General features: G+C 39.7%; 1 protein-coding gene and 1 pseudogene across 1 annotated transcript in view; one reads left to right on the top strand and one right to left on the bottom strand.

Annotated features, from left to right (window-relative positions):
* SYN2 (synapsin II) overlaps positions 1-26,975 on the bottom strand; it is a 218,052-nt gene that overhangs the window by 77,564 nt on the left and 113,513 nt on the right. The window lies entirely within an intron of this gene.
* On the top strand, positions 21,152-22,605 carry LOC139437691 (WD repeat and SOCS box-containing protein 2 pseudogene; annotated as a pseudogene).

Genomic DNA, 26,975 nt, shown 5'->3' with positions numbered 1-26,975 from the left:
ATTATGCACTCTTGCCAAAAGGTAGAAGCAAACCAAGTGTCCATCAACAGATAAATGGAAAAACAAAATGTGGTATATACATACAATGGAATATAATCAGTTGTAAGAAGGAATCAAGTATTGACACCAGCAACAACATGGATAAATCTTGAAGACCTTATGCTGAGTGAAGTTTGAAGCCAGTCACTAAAGGACAAATATTGCATGACCTCACAAATATGACCTAAGCATACTGAGCATATTCACAGAGCTAGAGTCTGGAAGACAGGTTATCAGGAGACAGAAAGGAAGTAGAGTGTGGTTAGCTGATGCTCAATATGTGCAAAACCTATGATAAGGTGGAAGGAGGTGGTTTGGCAGTAGGTGGGGTTGATGGTGGTGCAGGGATGTGAGTAGGGTCAACAGTGCTGGAATGTGAAGGTGAGCAAGGTGTGGGAGGGTTGGGTTGGACTATCCATGGAACTGGGGGGAGGGCTGGAGGAAGGAACAGGTGAACTCTGGGGATTTCTAGGTCTATGGTTGAAACTACAATGGTGGGAATGTTCTTTTAGCAAATATGGCAGGGGAGGGTCATTGATGCAGTGTGTCAGTGGTGGCAGGATATGTGGGCAAGAATATGAAGGACAAAAATTGCATGACCTCACTGATATGATGTAAGCATATTGAGCAAACTCACAGAGCTAGAGTCTGGAAGATAGGTTATCAGGAAACAGAAAGGGAGTAGAGTGTTCATTTGCACCAGGGCCATGGGTCTAAGGAATAAGAATGTGTTTATCTTATCATCTCAGTGGGTGGAGTGTCATCTCTGGGTGGAGACACACACAATAAATAATACAAATTCCCATTCTGGGGAGTCCTGCTACATTCTCAAATAGAGGGGTGAGACTCTCCCGTCTATAGGCAGTGTCTAATAAAAGAAAACAGTCCAGTATATCAAGCCCTCTATATTAATATTAGCTATGAACTTTATTCTTCAAAAATTGAAACTCAGTGGTAACTGGAGGTTCCAAGAGGAGTGAGAGGGAAGAGTAGGTAGAATATAGGGCGTGTTTAGGGCACTGGAATTGTTCTGTATAATCTTGCAATGATGGATACAGGCCATTAAACATTTGCCAAAATCTATAAAAGTGTACAGTGCAAAATGTAAACCATAATGTAAACTACTGACCATGGTTAGCAGCAATGCTTCAATATTTGCTTATCAATTGTAACAAATGTACCATACTCATGTAAGATGTTATTAATAGGGGAAAATGTGAGAGGGGGAGTATGGGGTATATGGGAATCCCCTATATTTTCTATGTGACTTTTCTGAACTTAAAACTTCTTTGAAAATAAAATGAAAAAAAAAAAAAAAAAAAGACACGGGGGGACCATACAGAAGAAATTGTCAATATACATAAAAGATAATAGATCTTATGGTGATGAAAGGCACAAAGCAAAAAAAAAAATTTTTTTTTTTTGGCTTTGTTTTTGGGGAGGTTTTGGATTGCAAAGAGTTGCAACTATGGCAGGGGAGGAACACTAGTGTCGGCGTCTGGTGGGGGGATATGTGGGGAGGGGTGTACCTGGGGAATGCCTCTGTGGAATATGAATGTGTTCATGTGGTCATGCGGTATTGTATGGTGGATGGAGACCCACATAGTAACTGATAGAATATTGAATTCCCATCCTGGGGAGTCCTGCCACATTCTCTAATACAGTGGAAAGAATATCTAAAGTATATGGGTAGTGCCTAGCAAAGGACAGACCAATATGCCAGACCCTTGATGTTGATGCTTGTACTTAAGAACCTTGTTCTTGGAAACGGACTTGGCCCAGTGGTTAGGGCGTCCGTCTACCACATGGTAGGTCCGCGGTTCAAAGCCCCAGCCTCCTTGACCCGTGTGGAGCTGGCCCATGCGCAGTGCTGATGCACGCAAGGAGTGCCCTGCCATGCAGGGGTGTCCCCCGCATAGGGGAGCCCCACGTGCAAGGAGTGCGCCCGTAAGGAGAGCCGCCCAGCGGGAAAGGAAGAGCAGCCTGCCCAGGAATGGCGCCACCCACACTTCCCATGCTGCTGAGGACAACAGAAGCGGACAAATAAACAAGACGCAGCAAATAGACACAGAGAACAGACTCCCAGGGGAGGGGGGGGTTTAAATAAATAAATAAATCTTTTAAAAAAAAAAGAACCTTGTTCTTGTGAAACTGAAACTTAGTTTAGTAATATACATTGCCTAGGAGTTACCTCCTGAAAGCCTCCTTGTTGCTCAAATGTGGCCATCTTTCTAAGCCAAACTCAGCATGTAAACTCACTATCTCCCCTGCACACCTGGCAGGCATGGAAGGCACCAAGGGATTACTGCCAGATGCCAACTAGTGATTCATTTGGAAAAAGCCCTTGACTGAAAGGGGGAAATATTAAATACAAATGAGTTTTTATGGCTAAGAGATTTCAAAGTCACTCCAGAGATTATGTTTATGCATGTCTCAGGAGGATCTCACTGACACAGTAAACAATGCCTCAAGCAGAGGTGCTCCTGAGGGCTCTAGAGACATCTAGACATTATAGGCAGGGCAGACAACCCCAGGAAATCGGCACCCCATCAGTAGGCCTTACCTTGTAATATATGATAACCTATCTCCCCAATGTATCAGAGTTAGACTCATTTTTAATTTTCCTAAATATGGCTCATCCCTTTCATTTGAACCTATAATGAGCACTATACCCATTAAATATATGTCCCAGAGACATAAATCTTCTGGCTGTTTATATGTTGGTTGAGCCCTAAATCTCAGCAGAGTTACAGCCAACACCTATTCTCCAGTTCATCTGACTGGCCCACGACAACTAACAAACAGATGATGATGGACAGCACCCATCCCCCCAAAACAGAGAGTATCTACAACTGCAAGCAAGACACTTCCATCCATCTGCCCCATGGGATCTAAGTACCCTCTCAATTAGAAGCAGAGTGGGCATCACCATCTCAAAATCCTTAAGACTGAGGAATGAACAAACATAAGGAGGGAATGCAACTATGGACTAAAGTAGATTTATTATTATTCTAGTAATGGAAGAATTGTAACATTGATATAAAGACAGTGGTCACCAGAGGCTCTGAGGGGAGGAAGAGGGAAGAATAGTTAAAACATGGGACATTTTTGGGAATCTGGAATTGTGCTGCATATTGTAAAGTTTGATACAGGCCATTATATAGTTTGTCAAAACCTATAAACTTGCATGGTATGAAGTATAAGCCATTTTGTAAAGTATCAACCATGGCTAGTAGCATGCTTCAATACGTATTCATCAAATTTCACAAGTGTACCACACTAACGGAAGATGTTAATGGAGGTGTCAGAAAGGGAGGGAGTGGGGTATATGGGAATCCCCTATATTTTCAATGTAACATTTATGTAACCTAAAGCTTCTTTAAAATTAAAGAAGAAAAAAAGTGGGGAAATTCTTAAACAAAAGTTTTGCACCCTGAAAATATATTCACAAAGCCCTGCTAAGAAGTGGTGCAGTTATGGTATAATACAGGACATGACATGACAGGGGAAATGACAGGGCAGTGGCGATAAGGTTGAAAGAGAGGGTGGAGCCTAAAAGAAGTTACTTGCTCTACGGTTTACCAGTGACCAGGAGTGGGACCTCTGAAGACCTAAGGTCTGTGAAGCTAATGACTTAGAATTCTGGAAATGATGAAGCAGAAACCTTGACAGTATTCTTATACCCTCTAGAAGAGAGATTTCTATTTGAATACTGTTTATGGATTCCAGACTCTACTTTGAGGGTTTTCCTAAAATAAAGCTAAAATCCTGTGGCCACAAGTAGATTCCCTCTTTGTGTTGACACATTTTGATATATGGCTACGTTCACTTGAGTAGCTTAAAGATTCCAAAAGAGAGTCTGTCTCTATCATATATGTATATGAAAAACCTAGAACAAGGAAACTAAAGTAGATCATTAAATCCTACCTCAATGCAAGAATCTACTCTACAGTGTTCATAGCTAAGAGTCAGCAAAGAAATTACTATTCCTCAGTATTTTTGTTTTTGCTTTATCCATTTCCAGACGGCTGATTTTTAAAATGGGCCAAAATTCGCCATTTTATAGAATGTTTACTGTTTGGTTCTGGCTCTGTCCACATAAAACCTGTCTGTTCCTTTCTTATACTGGTCCACCCTGCTTGGAACAGTGAACAGGTCCCTTGAGACTTCATTTCTTCAGGCTGCAACGCCCCTATTCTTTTGAACATTCCTCATATGACATGGTTTTTAGTCTCATCCTAAAGATTTTCCCTTGAAAATGCTCCATTTACATTCTTAGAGCATGACACTTAATGAAGTTTGAGCATGAATTTGATAAAATTCATCTGAATTGGATACATCAAACCTGAGTTAAACAGGAAGTATTGGAAGTTGGATAAATCGGAGATTTTATACAGTGTAGTTTTCTTTGGGCAAGCTATCATTTAGAAAAAACATGGTCTTAAGAGAAATGAAATTCTGTTTCTTTCTTTAAAGTAATGAATTTTAATCAGGCCCAGGAGTATCTTTAAATTTCTGCCATCACTTTATCATGACCTTACTTACTGTAGAAAAATTAAACTTTACTAATTAGAATCCTCAAGCAGCTATATACATTTCTCCAAATTTAAATTTGTATAAATGAGAAATAGTTCGAGCAAACAGAAATATTTAAATAATGATATAAATATCTGTTTATTCACCACTGAATTTTGTCAAATCTTAATATTTTTCTTTATTTTCTTAAGATTTTTAAAAAAGAAATACAATAATGTACACTGTTGAATCCTTGCATTCTTACCCAATCCCATGTCTGCCTTCTCCAATAACTATTGAGTTAATATTTATTAATTCCATATATACACTTATATAATTTTACTACATGTATACATATCTATAAGCTATATATAGTATTGTTTTGCTTGTTTAGAGGCTTTATATAAGCAGAGCTATTCTGTATATATCTGTCAAAAACTTGTCTTTTCCCACTCAATATTATATTTTTGACATTTATTTATGGTAACACATAAAACTCTGGCTCATTTACTTTTTTTTTTGCTTACAGTCTGCTCCATGTCTGTTTTCTTTAGGAGAAATTGGGAGCCAAACCCGGGACCTCCCATGTTAGAGGTGGGTGCTCAACTGCTTGAGCCACACGTGCTTCCACTCATTTATTTTTTTTAATCCCCCCGTGGCTTTTCTTTTTTTTTTTGCATGCTGTCCACTCTCTGTGCCCATCTGTTGCATGTTCCCCTGTATCTGTGTCCATTCACCTTATTTCCCCCCCCCACTTGCGGCTTGCTTGCTGTCTGCTCTCTGTGTCCAATTTGCTGTGCACTCTTCTGTGTTGTGCTTGTCTCCCTTTTTTGTTGCATCACCTTGCTGAGTCGGCTCTCTGTGGCATGTGCGGATGAGCCTGCCCTTACAAGGAGGCCCCAGGATGTGAACCCAGAGCTTCCCACACGGCAGACAGAAGCTCAACTGATTGAGCCACTGCTGCTTCCCTCATTTACTTTTATTGCTTAAATATTCCATAGTTTATCTATCTCTTGTCCCAGTGAAGGACATTTAGGTTATTTCCGAATGTTTGTTACTGCAAATAATGCTGAACTGATCTTCCTTGTATGGCATCCCTTATGAAAATCTTTTACCTTTAGTTATCTGGAAATTACACCCTTTATATTTTATTTGTATTCTTTTTGTGGTTACTGCTAACTTTTAAAAATAAAATGCATAGTTTACTTACCGAAGTATAAATGTAATCAAACCTCTACTCTCCTCTCTAACAATACTAAGTATGCTTTAAAATTGATCACTCACCTCCTGTTTTTCTTTTCCTTCCATAGCCCATCTTATTATTGCCCAATATTTTAATCTCACCTTTTTATACTCTTAATTGGCCATTATTTTTAATTTTTTACAATCACATTTTTCCTTTTCCTTTAAAAAAATTACTGACATGTCTACCTGTTTTTCTGCTTACTATTACTTTTTCTATGTTACTACTTCCTTTTGGCTTCAACTTCTGACTTTATGAAGAGCATTCATTTTTAGTAGTCTTTTCAGAAAGGAGCTCTTCAAAGTAAACTTGGTCTTTATCTGTCTAAAATTATCTCTATTTTACTTTCACTCTGGAATGAAGATTTAGCTAGGTGGGAAAAGTATAGATAGACAGGTGGTTTGTTTTTTTCCTCTCAGCCATTCAGGACATTATTCCATTGTTTATTTTGCCACTGAAAAGGTTTATGCCAGTCTAATTATGATTCCTTGTAAGAACTCTCTCTTGTCTTTATATGTCCTTAAGATCTACATTTTATTTTTGATATTTTACAGTTTCCTACAATGTGTCCGGATATACCTTTAGTTTAGTTTATGCTTTTATAATGCAATGTGCTTCCTAATTAATGTCTTTCATCAGTTTTGGAAAAATTTCAACCATTATCTTTGAGTATTATCTCTTCTCCATTTTCTCTATTCTCTCCTTCTGAAACTATAATTGAACATATATTGGACCTTCTTATTTTTTTCTCCATGTCTCTCAACCTTGCTTCCATATTTTCCTTCTCTTTCCTTTCATTGAGAGGCATCATGGGTAATATCTGCTTTATCTTCCCTTTCACTGATTTTCTCTTTAGCCGTTTCTAATCTTTTCTTTAAGCAACCCTCTATGTTTTTTATTTCAATGACTATATTTTCTGTTTCTGGGAATTCTATTTGTCATATCTGCCTTATTTTTTTCATAGTATCTTGTTTGTTCCTCATGCATTTTATTTTATTTTCCTTATGCTTTCTTTTTTTCCTGGTTGTGTCATTGTCTTTTTGGTGCATTGCTTCACCACGCAGGGGCCTTGCACCTCTCCATGCTGTGCAGAGGCCTGTGCCTCAATGCATAGTTCTGGGGCACCTTTTTTCCTTTTTTACCAGGAGGTCCTGGGGATCAAACTTGATTCCTCCATATGGTAAATGGGTGCTCAATTGCTTGAACCACAGCCACTTCCCTCCTCATGCTTTTTATTCTTCCTTGTCTTTAAACATTTTAAACACACTATATATAGTCACTATTACATTGTTTTATCATCTGAAAAGGGTTTGTATTTACATCTCCTAAGCACCCCAGGATATCACTGGCTGGGCATATTATTTATGTTAATTAACCAACTTTTGGGACCCCATACCAAACTCCAAACTCAGATGAAGACATATCTGTGGTTATGAATTCTCAGGAGGACTCTTTTTTTTACTACCCAGGGCATAGGGTACAGACACTTTCTTGTGTCTATGAATTAATGAGTTTTTTTTTCTATCTATCATTTTACTAAAGGCCCTATCCTCACTTGTGGGTCCTGTCTTTAACTCCTGTCTTATGAATACCCAGGTCTTCACCTTCTGTTCCTCTATGGATATTAAAATCCAAGCCCCATAGTTACCAAGACGGATATCCTAACAGGGCTAATACAACCTCAGCTTATATGCTTACCACTAAATTGTCTTCATTTTCAGCCTCTGGAGATTCTTTCACTTTCTTGCAAGCTCAGTTATGTATTTTAAAGAATGTTACTTTTTATTCAGAGTTGTTAGGAGTAGTGGAGGATTTTCAGGTTATCATGTTCAAATTATTTCTGGGAATAGACCTAACAGTGTTCTCTTTTATCTCCCCAAGTACCTAGCACAGATAAGAAGCTCAAAAGCATATTTCAGTTCAATCCAGCAAGCATTTATTGGTAACTTACTATGAACAATGCCCCATAAGATATAATCCCCTTCCCTGCTGTAGCAGTTTGATATTATTTACGAATTCCAGAAAAATACATTGATTATATTTGTGAACTGCTCTGTTTCTCTGGGTGTGATACCCTTTGATTGTATTAAATTCAAAGGTTTTTCATTTACTTAATTAAATTAAGATTAAGGCTTTCATTCGAACATGTGAATAGGGCTTAACTCAGGTTAAATCCCCGCCCCCTTGGTGAGCTATATAAACGGACATTCACTTTGGAAGACATACAGAAGAAAATACATGGGAAAAGAGAAAGAACCCCCTAGATGCCAGTGGAGAGAACTTGGTCATTTTGGTCCTGCCACGTGACAGAAAGGAACCATTTCTCTGGTAGTTAGCAGCTGAAGAGACCAGAGCCCTGAGCAGCTGAGAAGGCCCAGAAAGAAATAAGCCATCCAGCCTACAGCTGAGATCAGAAAACCTGGGCCCATGGAGCCTTAAGAGGAAAAGGAAGGCTGAACCCTTGCAGAGATCAGCAACCATCTTCCTTCAACACATGGCAGAGATCAGCAACCATACTGCTTCAACACGTAAGGGAAAATACCTCTTACAGTACCTTGAATTGGACTCTTTAGAGCCTTGTAACTGTAAGCTTTTACCCATAATAAATACCTTTTATAAAAGCCACTAGATTTCTGGTACTTTGCATCAGTACCCTTTTGGCTGACTAATACACCTGCCCTCACAGAACCTGGAATGTACCGGTAGAAAAATACCTACAAAAAAGAGTAGAATACAAATCAAACATTATAACCATACACAAGCTATTTATCCATTTATTCAATAAACATTAAGCATCTACCATAAATGACATGCTGCTAGAAGCTAGAAATAGAAAGATAAGGTATTCATGCCTCTTTCTAGAAACACTGACAGCTGTGGGAATCAGAAACAGATAATCAAAATATAGTATGTAAGTATAAATATAGAGATAGACACTCTATTATGGGAAGGATCTAATCCAGCTTAGAGGGGTCAGGGAAGACATCCTGGAGGAAGTGATGCCTAAGCCAATGCTAAATGTTAAACAGGTAAAAGTGAAGGAAAGGATTGAGGCATAGAATTTTAGGCAAATGAACAGCATAAACAAAGGTATGGAATCAAGAAACAACATTGCTGTGCATAGAACATGAGGCAGGGAATGATGGGAGATAAGGCTAAAATGTTCTAATATTTAAGTGGAGGGAGATTGCATTTTCTGCTGGATATCAGAAAAGGCATCTTGAAGAACGTGGCATGTAAGTCAGATATGGAAAGAGAAATAGGATTTTGATAGATGAAGATGAGGAAGAAAAAGGAGAAAACACACAAACAAAGCCTAAAGGCAGGAAAACAGTGTGTTCAGTACCCTGGGAGAAAACACAGGATGCATGAAAGGGACATTGGGAAATGAGAACAAAAGGTAGGTTCTAGCCAGACCACAGAGAACTTTGAATGATCGATGCCTCCCAGCATGGAGGTTGAGATATATTCTCTTGGGTAGTGGCTAGAGGCCTGTGGAAAACAGAAGCTAATGAGGAAATTGCGGTTATAAATACCTATCACCTCCAAGGACTTGGAAGATCCACCAAGACACACCTGGCCATGGCATTCAACTCTCTCTGAAACACATAGCCAGACTGGCCAAGGGACAGGAAACATCTGTGCCTCTATGGCCTGCCTGAATCCGCTCTCTCTCTCTGTCCTTCTTGGCACCACAAAAACTGGGAACAGAACAAAGGCTAAAGCAAGCCTCAGCTTGGGTCCCAGAGAAAAGCAATAACAAGAGGAGGCCAACCTGATTTACCAGTGGGGAGGAGAGGTGGACCCTGTCATTTCTCATTAAGGGGATTAAAATAAAAGCCTCATTGTTACTGACTTCTCCCCTTAGGAAATGAGGCTTGAAACAGTAAACTGTGGTTAAAAGAGCACTGCTCTGGAAAGGAAACCTGGGTTCTAGTCCAGATCTTGCTATGTGTATTTGGCAAGATGTTGCACTTTTCTAGGTCTCTGTTTCTTGTATTGTGAGAAAGTTGAACTAAACAAGTGGTTCTCAAACCATGTTCTGTGGAGCACCAGTGCATCTCAGGGCACCCCTGATCCCATTTCAACCAAAGCAGCTCCATTTTTACTGGTTTTATACATAGGGTTCTGCACAAAACTTTGTTTAAAATACACATTCAGCTGCTTTTTAAAAATCCAAAAACCCCTAGACTTAATAATCTCTAACATTCTTTTTAACTTCAGTGGTCTATGACTGTAGTTTCATGCAAGCTGCTATCAAGGGTACAGCTAGGAGTTCCCATCTGAGGTCACTTGGGACTGAGATTATTACATGCGGAACTCAAAGTAAGGGAAAAGCCAGACAGAGAGAGCAAAGGCAGGTTGGAGGAGAGAAGGAGAGGAAATGAGCGTGGGAGAAAAATCAGGAATCAAATTAGGCAGTTAAAGGAGCCAGGTCTCAAATAGACCCCAAAGACTTCCCTGACGTAGGCAAAAATCAGACAACCTAAAAAGTGACCAAAGAATGGGCTTCTGCAAAGAACTGTGGAATATGTATAAAACTCTGGTTATATGTTTTCCTGCAAATCATTAAAACCACAAGTAACAAGGGTTGCCTGTATGTGCCAAAGCACAGCAATGAAACAAAAATTATTGTTACAGAGAAAAATTACAATGGGGGGAGGGAGGTGCAATGAAGAGCTGGCAAAATAACCAGGAAAGGCTTATTTGTTTCTTTATTCGATCATTAAACATTTATCAAATTTCTGTAAGGATTCAAAAACTGCTAGGTTGCTGGGATTATAGAAATTAATAAAATACTATCCTTGTCCTCAAGGAGCATAAAATGTAGAAGAAACAGACATATAAGGGAGATAGGAAGCTCAATTAAAAAGAGCTGAATGTTCACAGAGAAAGAAAGATATAGCATGGGGAACACTAGCTGATTTCAAATAGTAGCTAGAAGATTTTCTTTTTTTTAAATCCTGACAAAGGAAGGACACCACCTCGCATTTAGAAAAGAAGATTGACTCTCTAGGGACCAGAAAAGGAAATCAATAGTGTTACTGGATTTTGTTTAGGTTCTTGGTTATGCTGTAGAAATGAATTTCAAGAGCACACCGGGTAAGTTAGGCCAGTAATTTATTCAGGTAGGGAGGGAAGAGAAATGGGAGAAAATAACAGAACAGGGGTCCCAGGTAGAGAGAAAGAGGCTGAAAAGTGATAAAGAGGGCTGATATACAGACTACAATTCCCCATTATAGGTTATAAATCCCCAGGTTTACTTGCGTGGCCACATGGCAGACGAAAAATGGTGAGTGGCATGCAGAGGGCGGAAACAGGTCCAGAGGCAAGAGAGCTGAAAGCCAGAGCACTTGGTCTGGCCCTGTTTGACTTTTTGTACTGTTAATAATTTCACCCCTTTGCTAATGGCAGGGGAGGGGTTCCAGCTGTTTGCTGTTTTGATTCATTACCCCACCCATCATTTCCCTGTGAGGGCCCAATGATAAAGTCCCTAGGGAACATCTGGGGCTTCTCCTGGCTTCCAGAAGAGTCTTTGTTCTGAATAGTAGAATCTTGGGGGAGGGGGTCTTCCAGCAACCATCTTGGGGGTTACTGATGTCCACATGGACGTCTTGCCAGGCTCCAGATCTGTCTATTGATTCCCTATCTTACTAGCCTGCTTCAGTAGGTCCATTGAAAGAAAATATTGATTTGTATGATCTATGTATCTTTAAAAAAAAAAGAAAATATTGAGGACAACAATGAAGATTAGAAAATCCAGAGTGAAAGATGGGGAAAATGGAGATTGTAGAAGGTTGCTAAATGTGTTGAACCTGTACTGTCCAATACAGTAGCCATTCACCAGGTATCAAGCACTTGAAATGTGGCTAGTATGAACCGAGATGTGCAATGAGTGGAAATATATACCCAGTTAGTATGAAAATAAGAATGTAAAGGATCCCTGTAAATTGTTATATAGATTACATGTTAAAATGAAGACTTTTTCTGAACATGTTGTATTGAATAAAATGTATTATTAATTTCACCTGTTTCCTTTTACTTTTTTTACTGTAGGTACTTAAATTTTTAAATTTCTATAAGGCTTGCCTTTGCAATTTGCAATGTATTTCTATTAAACAATGCTGTGTTAAAAATTGCCAAGCCCGACAACCAGCAAGATGGCAGTGGAGAAAGGCACTCCTAGAGTCAGCTCCTGCTACAGGGCAGTTAATGAACACCCAGACCTATCTGAAGCTAGCTGAAGCACCTACTTGGGGGCTCCAGGAGACCAGAAGAGCATCCTGCCACATACTTGAAGGAATGGAAGGAGGAGATTGCCCATCTGCAGAGAAGACTCGTAATAGAGCAACCCACGCCATGGAGGCCAGTGCCTATCCTCCACTGGAGGCACAAGCCACTTGAGGAGCTATTCCACAGCTGGAATTGAAAGCTCCACTCCCCAAAAATGGGGGAGGAAGAGATGGTTGGGCACCAACTTCAGCCACTGATGAGTAAATTCAGCGAGTCTGAGAACAGCTAAAGTTTGACCCAGTCCAAGTCAGAAAGAGGCCAGTAGCCACCATCTTAACTCTGCGCCTGGCATGAGGGGAAGTGGGGCAGACTGAAAATCACAGTGCTGGTAGGGACTGGCTTCTTTCCATCCAGATCAGATTGCAGGTTTAGCCTAAGCCCCAGCCCCACCTCTTGGAGGGAGGAAGATGGGGGACCTGCACCAGCCTCTCTGGGCCAAGCTGTGGAGGCCAGTGACTGTCCTACTTTGGCACCGCAAGCTGCCCCAGGAGCTAGTCTGTGGCTGGAATTGGAAGCTCCATTTCCCAAAAACAGGGGAGGAGTAGATGGATGGCCACTGATTTTGGCTACTGATTAGTAGAGTTGGTTGGCTAAGATATAACCCTAGGAATAGCTAGGGTATGAATCTGCCCAAGTCGGAAAGAGGCCAGTAGCAGCCATTTTGACTGTGCCCCTAGCATAAGGGGAAGCCAGGCTGATGGAAAATCATAGTGATGGTAGGAACTGGTTTCTTTTACCCAGATCGGACTGCAGCCCCTGCACCAGCCTATCCAGGGAACTGCAGGTACCTTTGGCTGGAACAGAATGAGTCTACCATAATTGGAAGTCTACCATAATTGGAAGTCTACCAGGGCAACTATGGTCATCTTGAACCTGCACGGCATAGATTGCTGCCAACACCTGCAGCTCCATTCCTGCCCCAGCAGGCAGGGGAGAAAGGGGCGTGAAGTCTCATCAGTTTCTCTGGGCAATTACAGTCTAGGCCTGCACAACTTGAATTACTCCACACACTGTGACTCTGTTCTACCCCTGGCAAAGGAGAAAGTTGGGAGAAGCTTCATCCATCCTTGAGGCAATGAAGACAGCTTGAGCCTCCACAGCTTATAGCACCAACTACATGCTTGGCTCCTACTGCATAACTGGCAAGGGTAAAAAAAACAGGAAGTCCTAAACTAAAGAGAAAAACTGCACCCAGAATAAATACTCCAGTAATCCAGATGCCAAGACACCAACAAAAAATTATAATCCACACCAAGAAACAGGAAGATATGGCCCAGTTAAAGGAACAAGATAAGCCTCCAGATGACATAGAGGAGTCAAGACAACTAAACAAAGATGTTCAAACAAGTCTCCTTAATAAATTCAATGAGATGGCTAAAGAGATTAAGGATATTAAGAAGACAGTGGGGCGGCAGACTTGGCCCAGTGGTTAGGGCGTCTGTCTACCACATGGGAGGTCCACGGTTCAAACTCAGGGCCTCCTTGACCCGTGTGGAGCTGGCCCATGTGCAGTGCTGATGCACACAAGGAGTGCTGTGCCATGTAGGGGTGTCCCCGGTGTAGGGGACCCCACACGCAAAGAGTGCTCCCCGTAAGGAGAGCAGCCCAGTGTGAAAGAAAGTGCAGCCTGCCCAGGAATGGTGCCACACACACGGAGAGCTGACACAACAAGATGGCGCAACAAAAAGAAACACAGATTCCTGTGCCACTGACAACAACAGAAGAGGACAAAGAAGACGCAGCAAATAGACACAGAGAACAGACAACCGGGGTGGCGGCGGGGGAAGGGGAGATAAATAAATAAATAAATCTTAAAAAAAAGAAAAAGAAGACATTGGATGAGCATAAGGAAGAATTTGAAAGCATACATAGAAAAATAGCAGATCTTATGGGAATGAAAGGTGCAATATATGAAATTAAAGGAATCATAACAGCAGATTTGAGGAGGCAGAAGAGAGCTTAAAGAAATGGACACTGAAAGTGAACATACAAAAGAACAGATAAAGAATGGAAAAAATTGAACAAGGTCTCAGGGAACTTTAAGACAGCAAAAGACGTGCAAACATACAAGTCATGGGTGTCCCTGAAGGAGAAGAGAAGGGAAAAGGGGCAGAAGGAATATTTGAAGAAAGAATGGTAGAAAATTTCCCAATGCTATTGAAATACATAGATAACCATGTCCAAGAAGCACAACATAATCCCATCCGAAACAATCCAAATAGGCCAACTCTGAGACACATACTAATCAGAATGTCAAAGGGCAAAGACAAAGAGAGAATTCTGAGAGCAGCAAGAGAAAAGCAATACATAACATATAAGGGATACCCAATAAGATTAAGTGCTGATTTCTCACCAGAAACCACGGAGGCAAGAAGACAGTGGTTTGATATATTTAAGATACTAAGAGAAAAACTTCCAGTCAAGAATCTTATATCCTCATTCAGAAATGAGGGTGAGATCAGAAAATTCACAGATAAACAGAAACTGAGACTTTCTAACCAAGAGACCAGATTTTCAGGAAATGCTAAAGGATGTGCTAGAGCCTGAAAAGAAAAGACAGGAGAGAAAGGCCTGGAAGAGAGTCTAGAAATGAAGATTATATCAATAAAAGTAAACAAAAGTGTGAAGAGTGGTGAAAATAAAATATGACAGATAAAACTCAGATAGGAATAAATGTAACCAATGATGCAAAGCACTTGTATTCAGAAAACTGCAACTCAATGTTAAATTTTAAAAAGCCTTGCAAAGCAGATTTTGCTCAACAGATAGAGCGTCCCCCTACCACATGGGAGGTCCAGGGTTCAAACCCAGGGCCTCCTGACCCATGTGGTGAGCTGGCCCATGCACAGTGCTGATGCATGCAAGGAGTACCGTGCCACGCAGGGGTGTTCCCCACATAGAGGAGCCCCTTGCGTGAGAAGTGCACCCCACAGGGAGAGCCGCCCTGCATGAAAAAAGCGCAGCCTGCCCAGGAGTGGGGCTGCACACACAGAGAGCTGATGCAGCAAAATGACGCAACAAAAAGAGACACAGATTCCCAGTGCCACTCACAAGAGTTCAAATGGACACAGAAAAACACACAGTGAATGGACACAGAGAGCAGACAACAGGATGGTTGGGGGGGGGGGGGGGAGGCAAGGGTGAGAAATAAAATAAAAAATAAATCTTTAAAAATAAAATAAAATAAATTTTAAAAAGCTTAAATAACTGGAAAGACATTCCATGCTCATGGATTGAAAGACTAAATATCATAAAGACATCAATTCTACTCAAATTGATATACAGATTCAATGCAATCCCAATAAAAATTCCACCAACATTTTTTTTTTAATTGAAAGCACGATTATCAAATTTATTTGAAAGGGTAAGGGGTCCTGAATAGCCAAAAACATCTTAAAAAGGAAAAGTGAACCCTTATCACCAGAATCTAAATTATATTACCTAGGTATAGTGGTAAAAACAGCATGGTTCTGGCATAAAGACAGACACATAGATAATGGAACCAAATGTATGGTTCAGAACAGACCTTTACATGTATGGTCAAGTGATTTTTTGGACTAGCCTATCAAACCCACACAGCTTGGGCAGAATAGTCTGTTCAAACGGTGCTGAAAGAACCAGATATCCATAGCCAAAAGAAGAAAAGAGGACCCCTATCTCACAACTTATCCAAAAATTAACTCAAAATGGATCAAAAACCTAAATATAAAAGCAAGAACCATAAAATTCATAGAAGAAAATGTAGGAAAATATCTTCACGCCCTGGTGGTAGGTGGTAGATTCTGAAAGAAGTTAAGAGGAGGACTAAGATGGAATACTGATGTTTAATATATATAGAAGTTTTAATTTTCTTTACTGTAAAAGTGTGGAAATGTATAGAGTGGATGGTAACACATAGTGAGTAACAGCTAGTTTATAAATGGGGGTGTGGTTGCAAATGGTAGTCTAGGGATGTAAATGCCAATTGACAGAATGCTAGAGAATACTCTGGGAACTTAATAGTGCATTAAACCAAGAGGTGGATGAGAATTGTGGTTGATGGTACAGATGCAAGAGTGTCCTTTGTGAGCTAGAGCAAATGTACATTGCTACTGCAGGGTGGTGGGAATGTGGAGAAGCATGGGAAAAATACAACTGGAGTGACCTATGGACTGTGGTTAGCAGTAATAATGTAATATGCTTGCATCTATGCCAAGGATGTACTGTTCTGATAGGAGAATGTGTGCTAAATGTACACTATGGACATGGTAACAATCAGATGATATTATGTGATCTGTAACAAATGTTCCACCACAGTGTGGTGTGTTGATAGATGGATGTTGTTTGGGAATTCTGCACATGTGCATGGTTGTTTTATAAGTTTACAACTTCTGTCATAAAAAATATATTTAAAAAAATAATAGGCTGGGTTGGGGGGGAAAATATACCAAATGTAAGATAAAGACTATAATTAGTAGTAAGATTTTTATACTATTCTTTCATAATCTATATTTTAGATTTAATCTATAACAAATGTCTTATAACAATGCAAGGTGTTCATGGAGGATTGATGTATGGGACCCCTGTATAATGTTATGCATGTTTGCTTTGTCAGTCCACAACTTTTACTATACACTTAATTGTTTATGTACGTTCATATATATATGATATAAAGATAATAATAATAGGGTGGGTTGGGGAAAATATTTTGGTTAGTAGTAATATTTTGACAATGGCCTTTAATCATTAGTTTAAAATGTTTAACAACAACGCAAGGTATTGGTGGTAGGGTGAGTTATGAGAGTCCTGTATGATGCTATGTATGTTTGTTTTATAAGTTCACAACTATTACTATATACTTACTGTTTATGTATGTTCATGTGTGAATGATATACTTCAATAAATTTTTTAAAAAACTGCCAAGCACAATGCTTGGTAATAGTATATATCCCTATAATCAGTCTCCCTAGGATACAACTGGACTCCAGAACATCCTCACATTTTATATAGTGCTAACAGCATATTGGCTATTTAATAGTCTTGCAACAGACAAAGTCTATGAAGGAGGGAGAAAAGTGAAAAAGTCATTCTATTTTACACCTAAATTCCACTTATCATAAGCACATACGACTTTCAGCAAGTTTTTTCATTTGTTTGAGTCTATTTCCTCATACATAAAATGGGGTAAGATCACTTTCTACCTGTGTTTGTATTTTAATTTGTGGTTTCCCAAGTTGTACATATAATATCTCACTTGAGCCTCACTACAACCATGTAAGTTTAGCAGGGTCAGGATCATTATGCCCATCTTACAGATGGTAAACTAAGGCTAGAGGCAAAAAGGACATAAAACTGAGGCTTTGAATCCAGGTTTTCTAAACTCTAAGGTAGTGCTCCTCTTCCATTACTTCACACTGCCTCTCAAGCCATAAACGGTGACTTTCTATTCTTGCTTTTCATTTAGTTTTTCCTGTACATGTCCCATCTCTCAAACCAGTCTAAGCTTCATGAATACAATATCCATGTCATATTCATCTCTGTATCCACAGTAGCATCTAATACCTTCCTAGAAGAGAGGCTCAAAATTAAGACTAACTAGGGTGTGGCACAGAAGGCCAAGACAGAAGAACTGGGAATCCCCCTTTTGAGTCCTGTCCCTGGGGAAGATGGGAGGATGTTTCATCCTTTCCCAAAAAGACAAAAGTCAGAAAACACATAAACATGGGAGATTTCAAAACTTCAAAATTTAAGTAAGTTGACTTGACATCTGCAGCCCAAAGGCAACATTTTTAGCAAGTTATATAAGAGACTCTGGCACTACTCACTCATATCATCCAGAATGCTGTTGGTTCCAGATCCTGGTATTATTTGGAAGGTGGGTTGGGATAGAGCTAGTTCTCTGATTCTCTGGGCCTTCGAAAACAATGAATGATGAGATCTTATGTGAGCCAGCACTGAGGGTACAAAATCCAGAACAGTACATCTGAAGTAACTTCCAGCATTTCTTTGTAGATTTTGAGACCAGATTTAAACAAGATAGGATAGCCCTTTTCCTTCAGACTGCACCTTGATAAAGGTAGAGCCTAAACCTGTCTTGCTCACTGTTAAATCCAATGCACCTAACAAAGTTGTCACTCAATAAATGTATGCCAAATAATCAGTGGTCATTATCAGAAGAAACTGCTTTGCAGTTTTCTATAGGAATAAAAACTCAACCCAATGATACTGTATTTGGAAGATTTATGGAAGAAGAAATCACAGATATGGTGTATCTTAAGTGAGTTTTTTGGTTTTTTAAAAATGCATCTTTGAAGGTCGAGAAAGGGGAATGGGATTTTAACTGTACTGACTTTATGTAATTTCCATCCCAAATATTTACTCTACAAAAAAATCTTGGGTGGCATAGACAGTGCAATGATCTTTGCATCCCCTGAAGCAAATTATCAAGAATGCCCTAGACCATAGGGCTTAGAGCAGCATTTACAAGGAACCAGAGAAACTCTCTCTAAAATGGCAAGAATTCTTTTGAGAATCTTTTATTGTGAAAGAGGATAGTTGTTTTTAATGCCTCCAACCCCTTTCTCCACAAAACCTGTAAAGCTTTTTCTGGATCCCAAGGTTCCCCAAGACTAAAAGAATTGGAAAAATGATAACTACTAAAATGAAACCTAAACAATTGATATTCTGGCCACTCTGAGGAACTAACTCTCCAGCATAAACTTCATTTACCATCAGATCATTGACCAAACAATACCAGGGTCAGGCCACAGTCAGTGTTCTGTTAGGCCATCTTCCTCCTCTCTGCATTCCTAGCTACTTTTCCCTTTTTCCTTCTAACTGCGTCCTCAATCCCTTCCCCTCTCCTACTGTCCTTTCTCTGATCTTGCTCCCTTTCCATACTGGCAATCTGAAATACAGCATGCGCACAAAATTCTCCAGTTTCAAGTCCAGAAATCCAATTAGGGGAGAGTTTTTCACTTCCTTTCCCCAGGAGTTCAGCAAGATTCACAATTTTTCCTGACTTGGGGCTATAGGAACATTATTGCCAGTCTTTGATTTATCTGGGTCCCCTCCTGAAAGAGCTGACATGTGGCCCCATGAATCAGCTAATAAGCTAAGTCTCTTTTCTGGGCTGTCATTAACCATCTGACTCATTCAGGGCTCTGACATACTTGGCTGAAAAATGCCTATTTAAAATGATAGGCATCTACCTAAAAGAAAGTAACAATTTCAATTCAATTAATGCTATAAAAATTATTGAATATTTATTACATGCTAGCAGGTACTGTGTTAGGAAATGAGGTATTAGAGATGTATAGGTCCAGACTCGGCTTTGAGGAAACCAACAACCCAGGTCATTAAAAGCTCAGAGAGGGAAATGGATGTGGCTCAACCAATTGGGCTCCCATCTACCATATAGGAGGTCCAGGGTTCGATGCCCAGGCCATCTTGGTAAGGGCAAGCTGGCCCACGTGGACTGCCAGCCCACACAGGAATGTCATCCTGTGTAGGAGTGCCACCCTGTGTGGGAATGCTGCACAGCATGGGAAAGCTGCCCTGCGTGGGAGTGCCAGCCGACACAGTGAGCTGGCACGGCAAGATGACGCAACAAGAGACACAGAGGAGAGAAAATAATAAGATGTAGCAGAACAGGAAGTTGAGGTGGTGCAAATGAGTAATCGCCTCTCTCCTACCCTGGAAGGTCCCAGCATCAGTTCCCAGAGCTGCCTAACGAGAATACAAGCAGACACAGCAGAACACACAGCAAATGGACACAGAGAGCAGACAACAGGGGGAACGGGGGGAAGTGGGGGAGAGGGAGAAATAAATAGACAAAATTTAAAAAAAAAAGAGTTCAGAGAATGCCTACTATGTGCAACATACTAAGTCCTAGTGAAAGAAAAGTGGTATTCTTGGGAACAAAATAATCCCGCCCCAAATTTCTCATCCTAATATAAAATTAGGAAGGCAAACATCAAAGACCTGCAGCCAAAAGCCCTCACCATTTAAGTTCTGATGTAAACTGGAACTCCTGATACCTTGCATACCTTTTCTCAGGAACTGTTTAACATTGCTGAAAGAAATTTAAAAAGACCTAAATAAATGGTAAGGTATCTGTGTTCACAAATTTGAAAGAATTTTTTTTTTTTGCATACCACAACAAGCATTTATTTCTATGCATCTGTGTATCTAAAAGGGAGGCTCTGCCTTACTCTCAGGTCCAGCTCTTCTCAACATGCCACTGGACGAGCAAGCTGACCGGGGCCTGCTCTTCTCATGGTGGTCAGAAGCACAAGAGGAATTAATATTATTAAGATGGCTATACTCTCTAAAGCAATCTACACATTCAACATGATGTCTATCAAAATCCCAGTGACCTTTTTTTCAGGAATGGAAAATCTGATCCTAAAGTTCATATGGAATTGTAAGGGACCAGAATAGCTGAAACAATCCTGAAAAAGGAGAATAGAGTTAGAGGGTTCATACTCCCCAATTTCAAAACTTACTAGAAAGCAACAGTCATCAAAATAGTATGATACTGGTGTAAGGACGGACCTATAGATCAAAAGAATAGAATTCCGAGTCCTGAAATAAACCCAGACATCTAAGTTCAATTGATTTTCAACAAGGGTGCCAAGACAATTTGTTATAGATTCAAGTCCTGAAGAAATGAACCCATTTGTAAATAGGCTCCCTCCCTTCCTCCTCCATCCCCCTGAGATGGTTCTCTTGTCTGTTTGCTTGTTGTCTGCTTAGTGTCTGTTTTATTTCTTCTTAGGAGGCACCAGGAACTGAACCCAGGACCTCCCATGTGGGAAGGCACCCAACTGCTTGAGCCACATCTGCTCCCTGCTCGTTTTGTTTTTGCTTGGTGTCTTGCTTGTTGTTTTTGGCTTGTTGTCTGCTTTTTTTTTTTCTTTCTCATTGTCTGCTTGTTTTTGCTCAATGTCTGCTTGTTGTCTGCTTGTTGTTTTGCCTGTCTTCTTTAGGAGGCATGGGGAACCAAACGCGGGACCTCCCATGTGGGGGATGGGTGCCAATGGCCTGACACATCTGCTTCCATAAATAAGCTCTTTGAAGATGTTATTAGTTAAGGTGAGACCCAACTGAATCAGGTTAGGCCTTAATCCAATATGACTGGAGTCCTTAGAAGCAAAGGATATGTGGATACAGGAGGAGACAGAAGGAAACAGATGGCCATATAACTGAAGTGGAGATTGAGTCATACTGGCAAACCACCACCAGAATGTTACAGACTTCAGAGAAAGTATGATCCTGTCAACATCTTGATTTTGGATTTTTAGTCTCCAAAACTGTGAGAAAATAAATTCCTGTTGTTTAAGCCAACTAGTCTGTAGTATTTGTCATTGTAGACCTGGCAAACTAAGACACAATTCAAAGGGGAAGAAATCTCTTCAGCAAAAGGTCTGGGAGAACTGAATACTTACATGCAAAAGAATGAAGTTGTACCCCTACGTCATACCATATATACAAAAATTAACTGAAAATGGATCAAAGACCTAAATATAAGAGTTAAAACCATAAAACTTTTTGAAGAAAAGAGTTTGTACATCTTTGAGACCCTGGATTTGGCCATGGATTTTTAGTTGTAACACCAAAAGCAAAAGGAACAAAAGAAAGAATAGATAAATTGGACTTTGTTAAAATTAAAAACTTGTGCATCAAAGGACACAATCAAGAAAGTGAAAAGACAACCTATAGTTTGGGAGAAAATATTTGCAAATCATACATCTGATAAGGCTCTAAAGTCCTGAACATATAAAAAAATTTTACAACTCAAGAACAAAATGTCCTAAAAATTAGGTAAAGAACTGGAGCGAATGGTTTTCCAAAGAACAAATATAAATGGCTGACATGAAAAGATACCCAACATCATTAGCCATCAGAGAAATGCAATACTCCCCAGTGGAATACCACATTCACTAGGATGGCTATAATGAAGAAATGAGATAGAGAAATCTGTCTTTCTCTGGCGTATGCGATCCTACACATTAATCTGGAAGTTAGAGGGCCACCAAAACAATGTTATTTCTTGTGACTTCTTCCCTGACTCTGCCTTGCTTGTCACGGCTTCTTACAACACCAATGTGAATATGTGGGACCCCTACAATGGTAAAAGACTGAGGTCACTTCACCATACCCAGCTCAACGCCCCCATGGATGACAGTGATGTCCATATTAACTCCCTGAAATGAGTGTGCTCTCTGGAAGGCTTGTACCTTGCCATGGTGGCAGATGACAGACTCCTCAGGATCTGGGCCCTGCAACTGAAAACTCCAATTGCATTTGCTCCTATGACCAATGGTCTTTGCTGCACATTTTTTCCACATGGTGGAGTTATTGCCTCAGGGATAAGAGATGGCCACGTCCAGTTCCGGACAGCTCCTAGGATCCTATCATCATTGGAGCACTTATGCCAGAAAGCCCTTCAAAGTTTCCTAACAACTTACCAAATCCTAGCACGGCCAATACCCAAGAAAATGCAAGAGTTCCTTACAGACAAGATTTTATAAGCATTGCTACATGGAGTCCTATTTTCTTTGTAGCATGATAAATCTTCCTAACAAAAGAATAACTGGAATAAAGGACCAAACATCTGGTCTTGGACTGAAATATAATTTCTGTTTGGGATTGTGAATAGAATGGAGCAAAACCAGATTCCAGTGGACTAGCCATGAATCTTTTTCTCTGTAACATGTGAAATTCAGTCTTAGAGGTGATTCTACTTCCACAGCTCCCAAGCCTTACCTTAAATCTGAAATCCACTTATAAACAGCAATGTTGAATTCTTTCTAGTTGTTTTGATTCAAAATGCAGTTATTGATATTGTTTTGATAATAAAAGTAACTGGGCCTCAAGAGCCTCTCTGTAGTGGGCAGAGAAGATTAATCTCCCTCCACTGGGAAATGGGATTGCAGCCTCGTCCCTGTCATTGAGGTGGCATCCACATGCAGAGGTGACTGTTTAAAAGTCCCTCCTGCTGTGGTCAGGGTGGCCCTGATGTTGGCAAATGTGGCCCTTCCACTGGCTCCTCTCTGACCCGGGGGACAGTCTCTATGGAGTTGTTTGATATGAGGGCTCAGCATAGCTTAACTCAATTACAGGTGAATGAGAGGATGTGTTCTTGCCTGGTAAACACTATCATTGCCTCTTTTGTTCTTTAACAATGGTGTGTGTGTGCAGGAGATGACACGTATATGTAAAATTACAAAAGGATGTATTCCTAAACCGCATGACTGTTAAAATGGCTACTGAGCTTTCTGTTTTTGCCATTAATTAGCATATTTATTTGTATTTTCTCAACAGATGTTAAGGTACAACTGTGTTTTTCTCAATGGTATCTAAAAATCATACTACTTCATTCAGTCAAAACAAACAGACAAACAAAAAACTTGTACATAAATGTTCAACAACCCAAATGTGCAACATATGAATGGATAAACACAATGCCACACAATAGAATATTATTCAACTGTAAAATGGCATGAAGTACCAATATGCTATAACATGAATGAATCATGAAAATATTATGCTAAATGAAAGAAGGCAGACATAAAATACTTCATATTGCATGATTTCTTTTATGTAATATATCCAGAATAAACAAATTTATAGAGACCTAGATTAGTGGTTGCCAGGGGCTGGGGAAAGGGTGAATGGGGAATGACTGCTTAATGGGTCCAAGGTTTCCTTTTGAGGTAATAAAAAATGTTCTGAAACTAGATAGTGGGATAAGAGGGGAGGGGAATAAATATGACCTGCCTTCCTGAAACATCAGTTTTACTCAAAGGTTTTTACATTAAACAATTATAAATATTATGGAGGAGAATGCAAATTTTACATATATTTAAAAATAAAATATAACACTTCAAAAAATTCAGATTTAAGGCAAGCACCTATTAAGTTATATATGTACTCTCTTCTCCTTAGAATTCTTTGATGGAAAAAAATACTTCAAGAAGATATGGATGCCATATCTAGGATGCCAATCTGAGCACGATCATTCCAAGAGAACAGAACAGAGGATAGTGAAATGCTTTTTTTGGATGATAATAGATTGCTATTTTTGAGTTTAAAACGTACATGAAGTCCTCTACACAAGAAAACCCTGTCACTCAGAAGATCAGGCACTACAGACCCTCTCAACAGGTCCTCTGTTCATTTATGGCTCAATTAAAATCTTTTTTTTTTTCCCCCAATATTTGTTTTTCCTTTTTAAGATTTTTTCTTTTTTTCTTTTTTTAATTTATTTCTCTCCCCTTCCTCCCTCCCACCCCAGTTGTCTGTTCTCTGTGTCCATTCACTGTGTGTTCATCTGTGACTGCTTCTATTCTTGTCAGCAGCACCAGGAATCTGAGTCTTTTTCTGTTGCGTCATCTTGCTGTGTCAGCTCTCCGTGTGTGCGGTGGCCACTCCTGGGCAGGCTGAACTTTCTTTCATGCTCTCCTTACAGGGCCCACTCCTTGCGTGTGGGGCTCCCCTATGCAGGGGACACCCCTACGTGGCACAGCACTCCTTGCATGCGTCAGCACTGTGCGTGAGCCGGCTCCACACGGGTCAAGGAGGCCCTGGGTTTGAACTGTGGACCTCCCATGTGGTAGGCGGATGCTCTATCCATTGAGCCAAGTCTGTTTCCTCAATTAAAATCTTATCTACTCCACAAAGCTTTCCATGGTCGCTTCAACCCTTTATCTAAAGATATCTAGTCTTGCCTCTAAAATATATCTTAAATCTGCCCACTTGTCTCCATCTCTACTATCATTACCCTAGACTAAATCACCACCATTTCTTGCCTAACTTATTGTAATAGTCTTTTAACTAGACTCCTTGCTATCCTTTTTTCTGGCTCCACTTCAATCTGTTCTCCATAGTTTGCATATTCATGAGAGAGATCTTTTAAAAGTATAAGTTAAATCCTGTCATGGATAGAAGCCTTCCATGGCCTATATGGCCCTTCATGATCTGGTTCCTGTGCCTAGCTCCACTTTTCTACTTATTTATTCTACTGTAGCCATGCTGACATCTTTCCTGTTCTTCGAACATGCCAATCTTTTTTCCACCTTAGGGCTTGCACTTTAACAATTCCTTTGCCAGGGGTGCACTTTCTCTAGATCTTTACTTCACTGTTTCCTTATTTTCCTTCTGGATTCAGCTCAAATGTTACTTCTTAAGTAACCCTTTCTTGGATCCTACTACCTAAAATGTCTCTTCCCCGACATCTTACTATGGTATTGCCAAGCTTATTTTTCTTCATAGTGCTTATCAGTATCAGTGATTATGTTTAATTATTCTTTCTTTTTACTAAAATGTAAACTCCACGAGGATTTGTGTAGTGCTTAGAAGAATGTGTGGGACCTAGAAGATGCTCAGATATTTGTTCAATGAATGAGGAGAGGGCTGCATGTGCAAAGGTGTAGGGGCATGAAAATGCATGGCAGATTTGGGGAACATGAGCAGTTCAATAGGTGGAATGTAATTAGTGGTGTGTTACAAGGAGAGCAGGTAGTTGGTCAAGATGAGGCTGGTAACTCCTTAATACTCAGAGTTCTAAGTTTTAAAACCTAGATTTATCTCCTCTAGGTCTCAGGACAATAAGAGAGTTACATTAAGCTTAATAACATAAATAATTTGCCTTTATATATGCTTATTGTTTCCTCCTGCTCCCATCCACTGTGATCATAATGCTGTGACTTGGAATCCAGAAAAAAAATGTATTTAAGTCCTTTTCTACAGGGTTCAATATTAAAAATATTTCTAATTTGCTTATAGTAGAAAACATTGAAGTGTCTGTCTGCTTTTTCTGAGAACTCTTCTTATCCCCTCTTCTCTGCTGGACAAAGGGTAGACACCTGAACCAAACCAGGATAATCCCTGAAAATATGAAATTTGGCCCAAGAGACACTAGTTTAAAGTGGAGAAAAGTCAGAGATGAGCGGCAGAGTGACTGGTTCCTGATGATTTGGCAGTATCTGACTTCAGACTTTCAAGAGGCCAAACTCTTGGATTCACTGAGATATCCCAGAATCCTTACAATAAATTCTCCTTTTTTTGTTACACTAATTTATAATGGGTTTCTTTCTCATTATCAAAAGAACTTTAAGATGCCACTCTTCTTCCAGGTTTACTAATGATAAATTAATCCTGTTTCACCTCTCTTTAATAATTCATAGTTTACTACTTTGTTGTTAATTATTCCATCTCCTCACAACAACATGAAGATTAGATGTTTTCTTAATCTGATAAAAAAGGAAACTGAGGCCTAGACTGATGAAGTCACTTGCCCATGTTCTTACAGATATGGTTGATGATCTCAAATTAGAACCCAAGTCTTAATTTCAGTTCAATCGCTTTCTATGCATCACTCCATCTCTAAATATAAGCCTAAGGCTCTCACAAAGGTGTTTTTTATTTTCACAATATGAAGTCTCATTTTTCCAAAGTAGAATTGAGATCACAGGAAAAAGCTTTTACATTAAATGTTCTGACACATATAATGAGAAAGCTGGTATTCTATTTGTTAAAAAAAAAATTACTTTGGATATAATTGACATATCAATTTATATGCTATATGGGTTTTTATCTACCTAACACAGGTGGAGGCTTATAATGGAAGGATGCTCTGCTGTTAGAGCAGAAGAGTGAAATAGGTGCAGTCTACATCTTTCTGTGGATGCTAATGAGTTTCTTCTTAGACCTGTGGTTTTCTTTAAATAAAAAATGAAACCTTCTGGATCACTGAAAAGTTATTCTGTTCTTCCTCTTTTCCCTTGATAATAAATTTCTTATACATTAAGAATTGTGGGTGTATTTGGCCAGTGATTTAAACGGATGCTTTCCATCTTTGAAATATCATTAGGAGCACATAAATACTCTCTTAAAATTT

This window comes from Dasypus novemcinctus, chromosome 26 (genome assembly GCF_030445035.2).
Source record: "Dasypus novemcinctus isolate mDasNov1 chromosome 26, mDasNov1.1.hap2, whole genome shotgun sequence".
Taxonomy (NCBI): domain Eukaryota; kingdom Metazoa; phylum Chordata; class Mammalia; order Cingulata; family Dasypodidae; genus Dasypus; species Dasypus novemcinctus.
Note: the sequence above shows the minus strand (reverse complement) of the source record. Positions and strands in the feature narration are given on the sequence as shown.